This window comes from Ambystoma mexicanum, chromosome 2q (genome assembly GCF_040938575.1).
Source record: "Ambystoma mexicanum isolate Mex_15411 chromosome 2q, UKY_AmexF1_1, whole genome shotgun sequence".
NCBI lineage: Eukaryota > Metazoa > Chordata > Amphibia > Caudata > Ambystomatidae > Ambystoma > Ambystoma mexicanum.
The window spans coordinates 1339928797-1339944692 of record NC_090924.1 but is presented as its reverse complement, the minus strand read 5'-3'; the positions used below and the strand labels follow the sequence as shown (position 1 = coordinate 1339944692).

Here is a 15896-nt window from a genome sequence, read left to right as displayed (position 1 = left end):
CCCTGTACCATCGTAAGTTACCACCCAAAGGTTTGTTGGGAGAGGAACTTTGTGTTTGGGGTGTGTGCCCGGAAGAGGGGGAGACAGGGGTGAAGTTGTCACCCAAAGCTATACGTGAAACAGAACTTTGTGTTTATTTGTTGAAATTATCAGGCACTCGAAGGCAAGATACTTTTTATTAAAAAAAGAGACTTAACCATTGAAGAACCTGATAGTAGAAACTGAACTGTCGGCTCGTGCCACGCTGGTCCCTGCTGAAAACGTGGGGAATAGAGACGCCTGGCAATCACATCCTGACTTATTATTTGTGAAGACTTCTTTCTTTATTTAACCCTTATCCCACATTCTTTGTGTAATTGTAAGGAATGGGCAATCGTTTTTACTTAGTATGGGTCCTTTTATTTTGGGACAAAGACTGCCTTATTTTTCATTTGATAGTCGACACTTGCTCCTTTCTTAGATTTAGGTTAGGCGTTTTTCCACCCTGCATTTGCAGTTTAATAAACACCCTTGAACAGTGATCACTTGTGTCTGTCTTTACTGTTGCCACCATGAGTTCCTTACACCTCCTAAACACCTACAACCTTACTGACTCGTGGATGAGAGACAACTGGATGTGCCTCAATGGAGGCAGAACAGAGCTATTAATCTTCGGGTCTCCGTAGGCGAGAGAAAAATTAAATCATGACTACCAAGGTTTCTCCATCCAGGATTGTGTCATCTCAGTGCGGGACAAAATAAAAATCTACCTTGACTGCCCCATGAGCGCAGTCACACACAGCCTGCCACACAGTGGAAAGAAACGTTGCCTACTACCTAAGATTCCTGAGGAACATTCGTCCCTAACTTACTGAAGCTAACTGCACAAAAATAGCTCGGGCAGTCATCTTCTCGAGGATATTTTACTGTAGTGCCTTGCGGATAGGCGTGGCCGAGAGAAGCGCGAGGCGGCTTCAGACTGTTCAGAACGATGCCGTTTGCATCATAAAAGAAATCTCGAGTAAGTGCCATGTCTCAGCCTTTTGGCAAGGCCTACACCGTCTCCCTGTGAGGGCCAGACACCAGTTCAAAGCAGCTACCCTGGTTCAGAAATGCTTCTTTGGAAAAACTCCAAACTATTCGAAATATCTAGTGACCCTCTCGAAACCCTCACATACGCTTCAATCAAACAATCTGATGCAGGTCAATAGTCCTTCCTCCATGTGGTCTAAGGGCTTGAGCAGGTCCTTTGCCGTATGTTCAGCAAAAACCTGGAATTTGCTTCCTTTACCACTCTGACAGAACACCGACACTAGAACTTTTAGGAAAGCACTGAAGACCTTCCTCTTTGAGTAAATGTTGTGTCAATCCAACCTCACCTTGTTATTCTGTTGTCCCATGTGTATATGTGCGCCCTGATGCCTCCGGGTTGTGGCTCGTTATAAATAAATCTCAGCATCTCTGGTAAGTCAGCCTTCTGCAGAGTCACTAAAGCAGTGCTTTGCCTGAGCGGTGATTTGTGATTCTGGCCATTGCTTGTTTTGTGATCCTGCATCATGATAAACATGTGGGACCAAAGGGGATGCAGGGAGAGACACACTCCATGCACTGTTTCACTTATTTATATAATATTATTCGGGCTGCCTTTTTGAAGTCTGTATATTAGTGACCACAGGGAGTCCTGTGACTTTTAGCTCACACAGATCACTGCTGATTGGCCATTGGATAGACCGCTGATTGGGCAAGGACAGTATGACGCGGCAGGACCACAATACATCCCTCACAAAGTATGCAGTGTCTCCATTCACTGTGAGGTGTTGAGCAGCACATGAAGCTGCACAGACCAGCTCCCAGACTTATTCACGACTCAAACCAAAAACATCTCTGTGTATTCAGTGTTTTCTTTGGGATATTCCTGCTGTATTGTGTGGTTCTCACCAGCATCCATTTTTAGTGGCCAAACCCGTCCTACAGGGTCAGGGGAATAGGGGTTCTGTCGGCAGGATGATTAAAGTCAGTGAATTGCCTGGTGAGATGTGGTGCTCTCTGGGAGATTCCTGAGACCGGTATAAGGGTCAAAACACATTCACACACTTTGTGTGGGTTTTGTTAGGGTTTAAGAGCGGAGGTTTTGTTTGTTTGTTTGTTTTATTATTTGTAATGCGCACCAGACCCAAGGATAACAGGGCGCAGCAGATACAGGAATATGCCAAGCTTAGTTACAGTCACAAGGTTACAGGCAATTGTGCAAATCAATACATTACTATACATTATTATACAACAGGATATTTACAGATATTACATGTATTGTACATAGAGGTGAGGTTAGCGCCTTGGGATTAGCATGCAGTTTGTAATTTGGACACACAGTTGTGCGTTTAGTGGTCAGTGGATTTTAGCCATAAGATAGTATTGGTTCTGAAATTCTGGTAAGGCTGGTCTACTCTTAGGGAGGGAGGCAGAGAATTCCATAGTTTAGCCGCGTTAACATTGAAGCTGTTGCTACCAATCATTGATCGTTTGAATTTGGGGATGGACAAGCAGTACCGGTTTATAGATCTAGTTGGTCTTGAGGATGTCCGTTTGTGAAATTTCTCAGAGAGGTCGATGGGTGCAGTGTTCTTAAGAGATTTGTGAGTGAGTGACGCAGTTTTTAATAGGATTTTGTCATTTGTCCGGAGCCAGTTGATCGGTCGTCTACTCTCGGAGATGTGCTCTCTCCTGGAGATACCTAGGGCTGCTCTAAGGGCATTGTTTTGTTGGGTTTGGATTTTGGTAATGATGGATTTGTTGGAACCTACGTATAGGTCGTTGCAATAGTCCAGACGGGACAGGATGAGGGCTCTGGCCAGGATGGTACAGCTATTATTCGAAAAAAATGGCTTGCCGGTTCTAATGAGTGTGCATGTGTACGCCATGGAGGATGCTAGCGTGTTCACCTGTTTAGAGAAGGTTAAGGTGGAGTCGAGGTAAAAACCTAATGTTTTTACCTCTGGTGCTACCTTAATGAGGTTGCCGTCAATTGAGAAGGAGGTGTAGTCGGGTCCTAATTTTTTTTAGGTTAGTGGGGGTGCCCAAGATGATGAGTTCTGTTTTATCATCATTCGGGTATAGACCATGCATGGCCATCAATGCCTGGATGATGATGTACACTCTATTTACCAAGGCCAAATCCTTGTCGTAATCCCCTGTAAGTGGGAGGAGGATCTGAGTATCATCTGCATAGTTAGTGTAGGTGATACCAAGATGGTCCAGATCGTCGAAAAGGGGCTTGATAAAGATATTGTACAGTGTGGGAGAGACGCAGGAGCCCTGTGGTACCTCGCAGGTGATACTTATGGGATCTGCAGCTGCTGACGGCGAGAAGACCCTCATTGTTCTCCCACTTAGGAAGGGTCTAATCCAGGTTATGGCATCTTTGGAGAAGTGAGCTGCTGTGTCGAAATAGTTGCATATGATCGTGTGATCTACCAAATCAAAGGCAGCTGAAAGGTCTAGGAGTAGCAGTAGAGCTGATTTGCCGCTGTCTCTAAGCTCGTCAACTTGGGTTTTTAGGTCGATGAGGGCGGTCTCAGTTCCATGTGTGGGCGGAAGACTGACTGTCTGGCTCCTAGCAGGTGGTGTAGTTCCAGGTATTTTTGAATTTGCATGTAGGCCACTTTTTCTAGTATTTTTATAAGGAACAGGACTGTTGTGATTGGCCTGTAGTTGGTGGGAATTAATGGATCAAGAGTGTTTTTTTTTAGTAGTGGGAGTACCCATGATTCTTTGAGGTTAGTAGGGATGGTGCCGGTGGCAAAGGATGCTTTAATGAGCTTGGATATGAACGGTGACAGGTCTTGAGCCGCATCCTTTATGAGTTGTGCTGGGCAGAGATCAATCTGGCAGTTGGTTGGTTTGAGAGATAGGATAATTCTTTCCACCTCGATGATGGATACTTCAGAGAAATTAAAACGGATGGGATGTTTTTCAGCGGTGTTCACGGATAGTTTAGGTGTGGGTGGAACATTTAGAGATGGTTTTTTTGGGATATTTTACTTTGTAGTGTGGATACTTTATTAGCTAGTGCGTGTTGGATATCTGAGCACCATTTTTTATCTTTGGTGCAAATGTCTGGTATTGCAATGGGAGACTCTAGTTCTTTAAGAATGGTAAATAGTTCTTTCATATTGGAGTTAGCTTGGGAGATACGGGTGTTGTAGGATTCCCATTTAGCTAAGCAAATTTCTTTTTTGTAGAGTGATGAGAGTTTTGTAAGGTTTAGTTTGTTGGCTTCTGATGGTAGTAGTTTCCATGCAGCCTCGCAGTTTCTTTGTTGTTTTTTAGGAAGGGTGTAAACCATTTATTTAAGTGTTTTTTTTGCTTACTTGGTCTCAGTTTGAGAGGGGCAATCTGATCTAAGGAGGAAGCCATAATTTTGTTGTATTCACTAACCATGCTTTCTGGGTCAGTATTCTTGGAGAGTGAGTTATGGGTGGGGAGATTAGCAGGTATGAGCCTATCCGCTGTGATGTTCTTTTTGTTTCTGGTTAGGGTGGGCGAAGCCCTAGGGGCAGGTATGGGGGTCTGTTAGTGGATAGCGTAAATGAGAGTAGGTAGTGGTCGGTCCATGCTAGTGGTGAAGTGGAGAGGATATTGGCATGGCAGTTGTAGTCAGTTACCCAATCTGGTATTCTCCCTTTGTTATGGGTGGGGGTTTTGCTTCTTTGGATAAGGCCATATTCTGATAGGATGTTTGCCGTTGCTAAGGCAGACTGATCTGCGGGGTCATTGAATCCCAAGTTGAGGTTCCCAAGTAGTAGTACTTGCTTGGAGCTTTTGAGGTTACTGGAGAGTATAGTGTGGATGTCTTCCTCAAAAGTCCCGGTTGGGCCTGTGGGGCCGTAGATCAAGTGGATATTGAGGGTCTGAGAGTTGATCAATGGTAATTTGACAGAGTTTTTCAAGAATGGGTGTCGTACGGGGGGTGCTAATCTCATAGAGAGGGTGCATTTGCAGATAATGGCGATGCCTCCACCTCTGGTTCCTTGTCTATTTTGTCTTAAGATTGTATAGCCCTCTGGAACCGCTAGCATGAGCATAGGGCCTGCTGCAGCACGCAACCGTGTCTCAATGATTGCGAGGAAGTCTAAGTTATCGCTCAGGATCAGATCAGCAATCTCTGTGGCATGTGCTACAAGAGATCTGGAGTTTATTAGAGCTCCTTTGGTCTTGTGAGGTGTACAGGACAAGCACACAATATGTGTTTAATAGGAGTTTTGGTATATTGTGGAGGAGTTTGGCAACCTTTTTTGTCAATGCATTTGATTTCAGTATTTTTCATCCCTTTTTGACCATGTTGTCTATTTGCATATTTATTAAGCCCCCATTGCTTATGTTGCATTTTTACCCGTGCTTTCCCATATAAAAAACATGAAACATCTTCCTATTCTTTCCCCTGATCTTTGTCCCCTTTGAGTCACTCTAAAATGTTAGAAAAAGCAAAACAAGCTCTCTTTCCGTTTGTATTTCTAAGCCCATTTGCCTGTGCGACCATCCTTCTATGCCTTGTATAACCACTGTCCCTTTGTTCCTTTGGAGTAAACGAGGAACATTCCACATGCTGCGCCCCTGCACTTGTTTCTTCTGGCTCGTTAGTAGCTCCAATCTGACATTTCTGTCGCCCTCCTAATCACATGACAATCAGGTGACGATGGTCCCTTTGTCATAGTCACAAAAATATGACACATTTCGTAATCAGTTAGTGCCACTGATGTTCACCTCTGCCTAAAATTAATTTTAAGTTTCAGAAATATGATTTTCATCCATTGAATGTAATCTCATCCAGTGGACCAAGAATTATACAGCTTTTTTGTGGCCAGAGAGCATACTAGTCAAAGAGAAAAGGATGATAAATATACTTGCAGCCAGTGAATGCACTCTTTTGCCTAAACGAAGATTCAATATCTTTTATTTGCAAATTCACAAGCAACAAGTATTTGGTATGGCCACTGAAAGATAGCTTAATGATGTACAGCTACTGAATGTAATCCCCTTCCTCCCTCCAAAATAGTCTGTGAGGTTCTTCTCCTTACACTGATAAGAAAGGTCACTAGACTATACATGTCATGCAAGGTGGTCACAAGTATGCAGTAGAGCCTATTATACTTCAATGTACCCATCTCCCTCCGCTGACTGCTGAATGAATCTTCGACAGATCCCCCAGCTAATTCCTGCGTTCGTTTTGTAACTGTCCCTCGACTAAATCCGATTTTAATGTGTGACCTTCCCCTTAACTTAAATCAATTGAAATGTCTACCTTTGCAATGCCTGTTCCTTTAATTGCTCTAACTACCTCTTGCCTCTGCTTAACAAGACTAATTCCAAAATCCAACCATGCATCCTTTATGTATACTATTATGTCCTAAACCAACAAAAGCACTTTTCCTGAACCAGAGATAATGTTTGGAACACCTCAATTTCTCAACAATGTTCAAAATGCAAAGTTTCGGTATATGCCCAAACATGTTTTCTTAGGCTCATTTCAAAGCAGGAAGGGTGCTGGCATACTAGGCATTGGGACAGATGTGTGCCTTAGCAGGTCATGAGCCAAGCCCAACTTGATTGTCAGAGTTTAAGGACTGGGGCATGTACCCTTCTTTCCTTTTCGAGAAAATCAAATTAAGGACTTAGAAATATACAGAGCAGACAATAGATTGGAGATCCAGAGCTCAGAGTGGCTTCACTCTTTGGACATCTGCCAGAATTGAATGAATAAAGAGTTCCTGTACCGTGAGCCTGGCTGTTTCTCTTAAATGTAACTTGAGCTGTTTTCAGGCTCCAACCATCCCTCAAGCATGGGTCTAGTTGTGGTTCCGTCTTCCCCCCAACCCTCCCAACCAAGAGAATTACAAGTTATCTTTCTTGGAGAAACTAAGATCACCAGAGTTTTGCCTTGGGCTGCATGAAAACGTTATTTGCGAACCTCCCCACTGGAATTGGGTGTCCCTCTCCCCAACTGTTTTTTTTTTTTGTTCTTTTATTATGGCCTTAATACCGATGCACATTGATTGAAGAGAGGGGATAACTCCCAGAAGCTTGCAGGGTGTGGTGTACATCCAGAAGGGTGCACTATGACTCTCGTGGCTGGGAGAAAGAGATAATACTCCAGGAGGTTAACAGAGTATGTGTCATTTCTCCTGAACTAACAATAAACCAATCTATCCTCTGAAGGGAACCCCATACAATGTCTTTATAGTTTTAATGATCATCAAAGAAGCCAGTTCAGCGTTGGAGTGATTTCCAAATGTACAGGGCTAGGTGATCTGCCTACATAAGTAGACATGTTGGATAAGCCATCTGGGCTAATGTAGCATTGGATGTCTGGTGCCAATTATAAAAAATACCACCGGTGGAGGAAGATTTGGTGGGCAAAGTACTTGAGGGGACAATTCCCACTTGTAGAGTTGCAGCCTCACCCCCACTCTCTGATGAACTGCTGTAGGCTCTGCCTGTCCTTGCCATTGCAAGAAGGCTTGAGGACCCTGTATAATGGTTGGGTGCCTTTAGACACTGGTGCATCAGAGAACATCCAAACAGCATGACCTGCATGGGTTTTTAGCATGACTTTCATGGCTTCTATCTCTTAAAATGGTTCAGTCTGCGACCGCATCATCCTGAAAGAGTGGGACTAGATGATACTAGCCTCATGTGAGATATCTCTCTGGGATGTGTGTGATTGTAGACCACCGTCCTGGCAGAACAGTTTGATGCAAATTGATAATCTTTCCTAAATGACCACTCTAGGACTACTGTAGGATTGTTCGCATACTGGACAGTGGTTTGTGTATTTGTTTGTAATAGGGCACCTCACAGGAGACGGCTGGCCTTAAACATTTAAAAATTGAATTCACAAAGTGCACAGGGGTTCAGGGAACATGGTTAGTTATTACATAAAAGGATGTGTTAGTCTCCCTGGGCGAAATACTACCTATAATGATGAGCATGGTCTAGGTGTACATGCACAGTGACTGTGAAGGTGGGGGAGGGAAGCCCATGCATTGGGGGTGCAGATGGCGAAGAATTGTTCAAATCTTTACAGGTTTTTGAATTTCTGTGTTAACAATCTAAGAATGCTATTTGTGTGCAACGTGGTATCATTTAACCGACAGTTTACTGATGAGAAATGTTATATAACACACATCATTCAGTGGACAATGGGCAGTTGGGTAAATGAAGGGATGGAGTAAAAGCAGTAACTTTCATTCTGCACACGTGGTGGAAGTCCTGGGAACTACAATTCCCAGACTCCCTCGAGGATACATTCTTAACGCAGGCGCGAGCGCGCAGGTTCGAATATATAAACTTGTATCAGTTCCTCCTCCGAACTGATAGCTGTACTTTACTTGATCTTACTCCCTCGTGCTATTGTAGTAATTGGATCTTATTGAGTTTTTTATAGACTGTTTTTAGCCGATCCGGATCGTCGTGATTATTGTGTTCTTAATATTTCTTTTTGCTAGAGCTAGAGCTACTTAGCACTGCTACTTTCATTGTGTGTACTAAATCATGTTGATTCTCTGCCAGACTATCGAGTAAACGCAGTAACTTTCGTTCTGCAAGCCCAGTGGAAATCCTGGGAGCTACAATTCCCAGACTCCCTCGAGGATAAATTCCAGGCGCAAATGCGCCTGCGCTAACGGGCCGGTTAGTGTCGGCTTGTGTAAGGGAGGTGGAAGGGAAACTAGGAGATGATACACCCGGCTTTGCTTTCCTTTGATAAGGTGCGTTGTGCTTTTCTTATATTACAAAACATGTACCTTTCCGTAAGTAAGTAAAGGATGACCCGCAGGGACCTGATCAGGCACATTCAGTTCAACCGGAAACTCAGACTGCATGCCGAGATAGGGGATTTCCCAGTAGTCATTCTGCCCAACACTCCACACCTGGGCAGGTTAACAGCAGGAACTACCCATTCTGAAATGATCAGGAATGAGCCTGTAAATAGCGACATAGAGGGGGTTACCAGTATCATACCTTTGAGTCCTACAACAGTGAACCAATAGCCTCAAGCTCATACTTCACTGAAAACTGTGCTGCTGAATGCGCGTTCTCTAGTAGGACATGCTACTGAGATCGCTGATTATATTTTGTCTGCAGATGTTGACATTATGCTCTTTACAGAGACATGGCTCTGTGATACAAACCAACATTCCCTGCAACTTGCTACTCCAGTGGGGTATAAAGCATTACACACAGATCGCCATGGACAGAAGCGAGGTAGTGCTGCTATTATCTTTAAAGATTTCTTGACTTTTTATACTTCAAGAGTGTGCTTGTGAAACTCCACTTCAACCCCACTACCACCTTAGGCTTATTAATTCTTTATTGGCCTCCAATTGCCCTTCCAGATTTTCAGGAGCAACTATTGACATGTTTGGGTTCCCTTATGAAACCCCTAACTCCTTGTTTAGTGGCAGAATATTTCAAACTATGGGCAAATAAGACCACTGATCCAGAGGCCTGTGCCATGTTGAATCTCATGGCAAATCTAGGCTTTGAACAACTCTTAAATATAGCCACATCTCAATGGGTAAATACGTTAGAATGGCTACTGACCGGAAACCAGCTGACTACACCTATAGAGGTCAAACCTGTCGCTGGTCCGATCATCATCTTATCCATTTCTCACTCCTTACTCCAGATATTAGGATGAAGAAAGTGGGGGAGCGCATTAAATCAACTATGCACAGATGTACTAGCAAGATGACCCATGAAGCTTTTACACGTATAAGTTTGCCTTTAGTGTCAGCAATTGATGAATCTAGCACACTTAACTCCTATACAACTAAATTGCGCAGCATATTAAACAAGACCTATGACAAGCTAGAACCACTCAAAGCTAGTTTTGGAAGGAAAGATATTCACCCAAGCGTAAGCCAATGATTTTCTGCTGAAGTGTTAGCAGCTCGACACATTAAACGAGCTGCCGGGAGAAGTTGGTGTAAATGTTCCAATAAAAATACTGCGGCACTCTACAAAGAGGCAGCCAAACATTATAAGAATGTTATTTGGCAGGCAAAAAGGAAACTTTAGAGGAGCGTATAATGGGTGCTAGATCTAGCACCAGAGAGCGCTACAACATCTTAGGTGAACTAAAAGGGAAAGCTCATGAACTTCCACTACAGGAAAATCATGCATGGTGTCAAAAGACCATAACACCTAACCCTACGGACCAGGCGTCCGGATCTTCATCTGTTGCACATAACCATGTTGCCAGTGTGGATTAGATGGTTGAGGACAAACCTTTTTCCTTCAGGCAGGTCATGGGTGAGGATGTATTTACAACGGTGGAAAAATTGAAGCCTACTAGCTGTAAGGGAGATATATTTCCTGCAACTATGTTCAAGAAGTTTTTTTTTTTAGCATAGCTACTCCCAATAATTCCATTGCAAACTACTCATTTGCTGAAGGGGTAGTTCCTGAAGACATCAAGGAGGTCTGGATCACCCCCCTTTTGAAAAAAGACGGGTTAGATCCACAGGACGCCTCAAACTATCCTCCAGTAGCCAATGTGCCTTTCCTCCTCAAGGTTATGGACAAAATTGCCTGCTCCCAATACAATGCATTTGTTGAAGAGGAAGGTATACTGTTGAGTAGACATTCTGGATTCCGGAAAAACCATTGCACTGAGACTGCACTCATAGGGCCTCATTACGACCCTGGCACTAAGTGGTTAACGGCGCCGTAAAAGGCTGTGGCGCCGTTAACCACTTAGCGCCTTACTACAAGGTCCCTTTGCGGGACCCGACCTGAACGGCTGGTCTGGAACAGTCATTAAAGTAGGGTCCCGCAAAGGGACCTCGCAGGAAATTACGGTACCGCAATTTGCGGTACCGTAATTGCCGCCTTCCCCATTCCCATTGAGCCCTATGGGGCAAAAATGGGAATGGGGAAGGGCCATGGGGAAATGGGGAAATACCGCCCCACCAACCTTGGAATGGGCCGGTACTTCCCCATTTCCCCATGGCGGACTTGTTACAACACCGGCACCAACCATGGTGCTAATAGCACCATGGTTTAGCGCCGGTGTTGTAATGAGGGCCATAGACATAAAATCTATGCTCTCTGAGATAGCAGACAAAGGCAAAGTTGCCATGTTGGTGCTGTTGGCTCATGGAAGTGGGCAGATGCTCTCTAAGCCTGACGTTGATTGGTTCTGGTCCTTTTAGGGTCCTAGGAGCGCCAGGGTAACCTTTGGAGACTTCAAGTCGGAGGAAGCCACCCTCTACTGTGGAGTGCCTCAGGGCTCTAGCGTGCCTCCATTACTATATAATGTTCCCTCTAAACTATTCTTTGATCTTCTGGACAGTATGGTAGTCAGTTATGCAAACTTTGCCGATGACACTCAGATAGTTCTGGAACTTACAGGTTCCTATGAAGATGATGCAGAGTTGGCCTCTAAAGTATTTTTTGCCATTAAGGCTTGGATGTCCGATGAATTCCTAGCCAAAAATGACAGGAAGACAAAGATCTTGATTGTGGGTAGTGTGGCCAAGATTAAGACTCTTCACTCTTGTTAAAGTGATTTTGAAGTTGGGGGGGTGGGGGGTACTGTCGAGGTTTTCAGCCAATTCAAGACGTTAGGAGTAATATTTGATTGCAACCTTAATTTCGACAAGCACATTACATATGCAAGTTTTAGCTCCACTTACACAATCCATCTGCTATGGTAAATCAGACCCTATCTATCTGAAGAAAATCATGCTTTAATTGCCACGGCAACTACCAACGTGAGGTTGGATTACTGCAATGGACTACATGTAGGTACCACTGCTACTAATATTAGGAAACTACAAACCTTACAAAACAGAGAAATAAGGGCTGTCTTTGGGCTGGGACACAGAGATCACGTGACCAATGCACAGAGGCAGTTGCATTGGCCCCCTGTGGCTCAAAGGATTTGTTTCAAGTCCATAATTGTCTTGCCCATACTGTCCCCCGGTATTTACAAGACAGCCTTAAGAAAACGCCTTTTAGAAGTACCCTTCACTCTTAAAATAATGACCTACTACAACAACCACGTTTTAGACTAAAAAAGTATGGGGATTGCAGTTTTAATCCATGGTGGCCTAAGGTTTGGAATTACCTTCCAAATTCCTTTAGGCATTTGCCTTCATATCTTCAATTTAGAAAAGACTTGAAAACCAGCTTATTTGACGGCAGAGGAGTTTAGATTGTCCTGCTCCGACCAAGTTACAGGAACCATTTATCTATCGGCATCTTGATTTATCATCAATACTATGATCGTTGTCCTGTCTGTTCTATGTTTTCTGTCAGCGCTCTGAGGCCTGCGGGTGAGTTAGCGCTTTACAAGAGTTAAATAGAATAGGAGTGTTGCATAATCTCTTCAGCGCGTTCATCAAAATATGGAATGCAAATCACATGTAATTGCATCTGCAAAACTCCTAAGAATCTGCCAATTCTTGGCAAAAGACAAAGTAATGCATCATAATTAAATAATGTAGCTTTCATGTTAAGTTACATGTATATTATTTTAATTGATATTAATGATAATTGTCATGGAATTTTGAGAGGAATATGATTATTAATGAAAATGACTGCTCTTTATTGTAAATGCAAAGTGTGATCCATTAGCATTGCAAAGGCATATGAGCAACGCTTTATTTCCAGAAGGCTCACCTGGAGCTGTGCACATTTCCCTATTTCCCTTGGCTGCTCTTGTCACTACACATCTATATTTTAAGCACCTCTTCATTCACAGATGTTCTAATGGCGTCTATGGCTGCCAGTGCACCAGAGGATTTAATTTTGGCACATGACCGCATATAGACCTGTGCAAATCACACATTATTCTTCCTCAAATTATAAATGAAACCAAAGAAGAAGTTCTGGAAATTGGAATGTATTACTCTCCGGGGCTTCAATATGGCAGGTTTAAAAGTGGAGTCATTTTGGAAGTACTCGCTCAAATGTCAACTCTCCATTTCTGCTTTAACTTCACTCCTCTTTCAAATCTAGCCCTTATTCCCTGAACCTACCCCAACATCTCCTCCATGATCCAGCTTTCACCTTCTCTCCCTGCCTAATCGGCTCTCCCTGATTAATCTATTTCCTGCCTCCCACCTAGAACCCTTACAAACTGATCCTGTTCCACCCCTTAGTCCCTGCGCTAACCATGCCGTAATGCTCTAATCCTCCCTATACAGCTCTGCCAAATGCCCCGTCATTTTCTTGCACCACCCCACCACCCTCCGCTCCTACCCTTCCTGCCTGGTCTAGATTTAGCCTTTTGTCACTGTTTATGCTTCAGCCCTCCCTGCTCAAACCTATCCGTTCCACCCTACTCTGTTCATTCCTCCCTGCTCCTGCCATTTTATAATCAGCCTTCCCTTCCTGATCCAGCCCTCCCCCATCTACCGTAAACCTCCTTGCTCCAACTCCTGTTCTCTGCACCAACTCAAACACTCCCTCTCAGCTTCAAACCGTAATTCCCGTTCACTTCCTCGCAACTCCAGTCTTCAGTCTGACCCCTGATAGGCACCAGAGCCTCATTATGAAATGGGCAGTGCGGGTTAAATGCAGTGGTATTACTGTTTACTGCTACATTACCAGACCACCCAACTACGAGTTGAGTGGAACTTGGAGGATTCACCTCTCCTTATGAGCTGGAGGTAAATCTACAAACTTTCCGCCCAATTTCAGTGGAATTACCAGAGTGAAACTACTGCAGCAGTCTTTCTGCTGAAATGCCCCATGGAGTGCTATGGACCCCAAGTTAATTGGGATTTACACCACCACCGCCACTTGTAATCCAGCGGTAATAATGCTGGACCAAATTGCAGTAACAGTATTACAGTTTGGTGGTATCTTGGCAGGTTTACCCCCCGAGATACCACCAAACTCACAATGAGGAGACTGTCACAAATGGGGCCCAAAAGCCACCAATGAAGAACATGCTGGGACTCTAGGAACTAGGTAAGGGGATATTTTCCCGGATGGTGGGGTGACGAGCATCTTTTGTTTCAGGCATTGGGGCAACAACTGTCATGAACTGTGGGTTATCGCAGCGTCCCGCCGATATCTAAATCAGAATTTCATTCTGGCGTTTTTTCATAAAGGCTGTAATTTACCACTCGTTTGATAGCTCAGGACAGACAGCAATTAATGGTAAATGGGTTGTGAGGTCAAGTCCATTTCAATGATCTATTTATTTAGGTGAAAAGTTCCAAGTCTTTATGAAAGGTTCTAATCTTTGATTGGTAATGCTGTGGTGGACTTTATGCGATTTCAAGCTAAATCCCGACCACAGCCCTCGTTAATTAATTACTTTGATACATAAATAACATGGTTTTCTTGATGGACCAGCAAAAAAAGCTTCCCTTTTTGTCAAACCACAATTTTTATTCAAATAATGGATAACAATTTGAATGTCTTTTTCAAACAATGAAAGCAGCAGGTGACCTTACTTAATTATGCAACCCAGAGGAGAGTATACAGACATCTCAAGTACACTCATGTCAGTGGAATGGAGTCTTGCCTCCTTTCCATGTGTTCTGTCACTTGAAGCCGTGTGTGTGTGTGTGTTTTTTTTTTTTTTTCTAGGACAGGCACAATTGTCTGTTGTAACCCCAGTCCTAGAATATCTGAGGCAAGTGCTTGTTTTACGTGGGATAGCATATTTAGGGGAAATGTCACCCCCGCGACTTTATCACTGGCTACCATCCACTCACACCTTACAAGGGGCACAGTGCTTTGTCATGTGTTAACAAACTGTGGCGCACACCATTATTACAATCGTTCCCTGAACCCTGACCTGCCATGACTACAGATAATTGAAGCTGTATGATGTAAGGTCCATCAGTCCAGATTGTGTTGGATACAAGTCAGCACATAAGGGAGGCATTAGCATACAGTATGGGTACATGAATGCAAAGAAACACAGCACTCATGTCTGATATGGTGTGGGTGGACACAGCGGTGCTTCACAACGGCCATATGGTTGAACCGGGCAAGATGTGCGCACACAAGCAATCTGCAATTTTTTAAGGGAAACACTATTTTATGTTTTTGACAGCATTCCACTATACAGTCTTGTTTTGTGCAGGACATGATAGAAAGGTGTAGGGGGATGTCAGTAAGAAGGGAGCTCTTTTCTGGGCAGCAGTGTACAAGAAGTATTCTGCTTTTTTCCTGCATATTATGCGCCTTAGTATGACATTTTTGGTTTTATTTATTCATTTATTGTTTGCTTGCTAGGCACTTATACAGCAAATACATTCTGTTTCAAAGCGGCCAGAAGGCAACAGGGAGGGAACATGGGATTGAAGTACATTAAAATACACAAATATAACTACAGTGAGGGGAAGGAATGGACCAACCTACTATTCCTTGTGAGTATTGAGAACATGCAAGTGCAGCAAACAAGAGGGCAGTGGGGTAAGTGCTGGGGTGTCCATGCTCATGGGTGAGCCAGAGATGCAGTGCAAGGTAAGGTAAGTGCTATACGGCCTGGTGTCAAATTGGAGAAAGGAGGAGACAGAAGCTGGGGAGATTGGGTGTGAGCGTTCCGGGGCCCAGAGGATGTATTAGGGTCCAAGACACCAATCAGAGCAACTGTGAGGGTAGCAGAGGAGGGTTTCAAAGGAGGGATCCAGCTGAGGAAAGCAAACAACCTCCTGCTCTCTATTTAGTGAAACACTTTACACACAAGGAGTTGGTGCCAGAGGAACGTAGCGGTCTAGGAGGAGAGTATTTTGTAAGAGAGAGTTGCAGATAGAGTTATCCTAGGCCCCATGCAGTATTGTGGATGACGCAGATGGATTTGAATTTGATCCATGCAGCAACCAGGAGCCATTGAAGACTTTTTAGGGCAGGAGAGATGTGGTCCCTGGGATTGAGGCTAAGGATAAGTCTTG

General features: G+C 43.9%; 1 long non-coding RNA gene across 1 annotated transcript in view; it reads left to right on the top strand.

Annotated features, from left to right (window-relative positions):
- Positions 1 to 8660: 8660 nt before the first annotated feature.
- The window catches only part of LOC138569085 (uncharacterized), a 32100-nt gene continuing 24864 nt past the window's right edge, over positions 8661 to 15896 (top strand). The window contains exon 1 of the long non-coding RNA XR_011303115.1: positions 8661 to 8741. This is a non-coding gene — a long non-coding RNA (uncharacterized lncRNA). The remainder of the gene's footprint in view (positions 8742 to 15896) is intronic.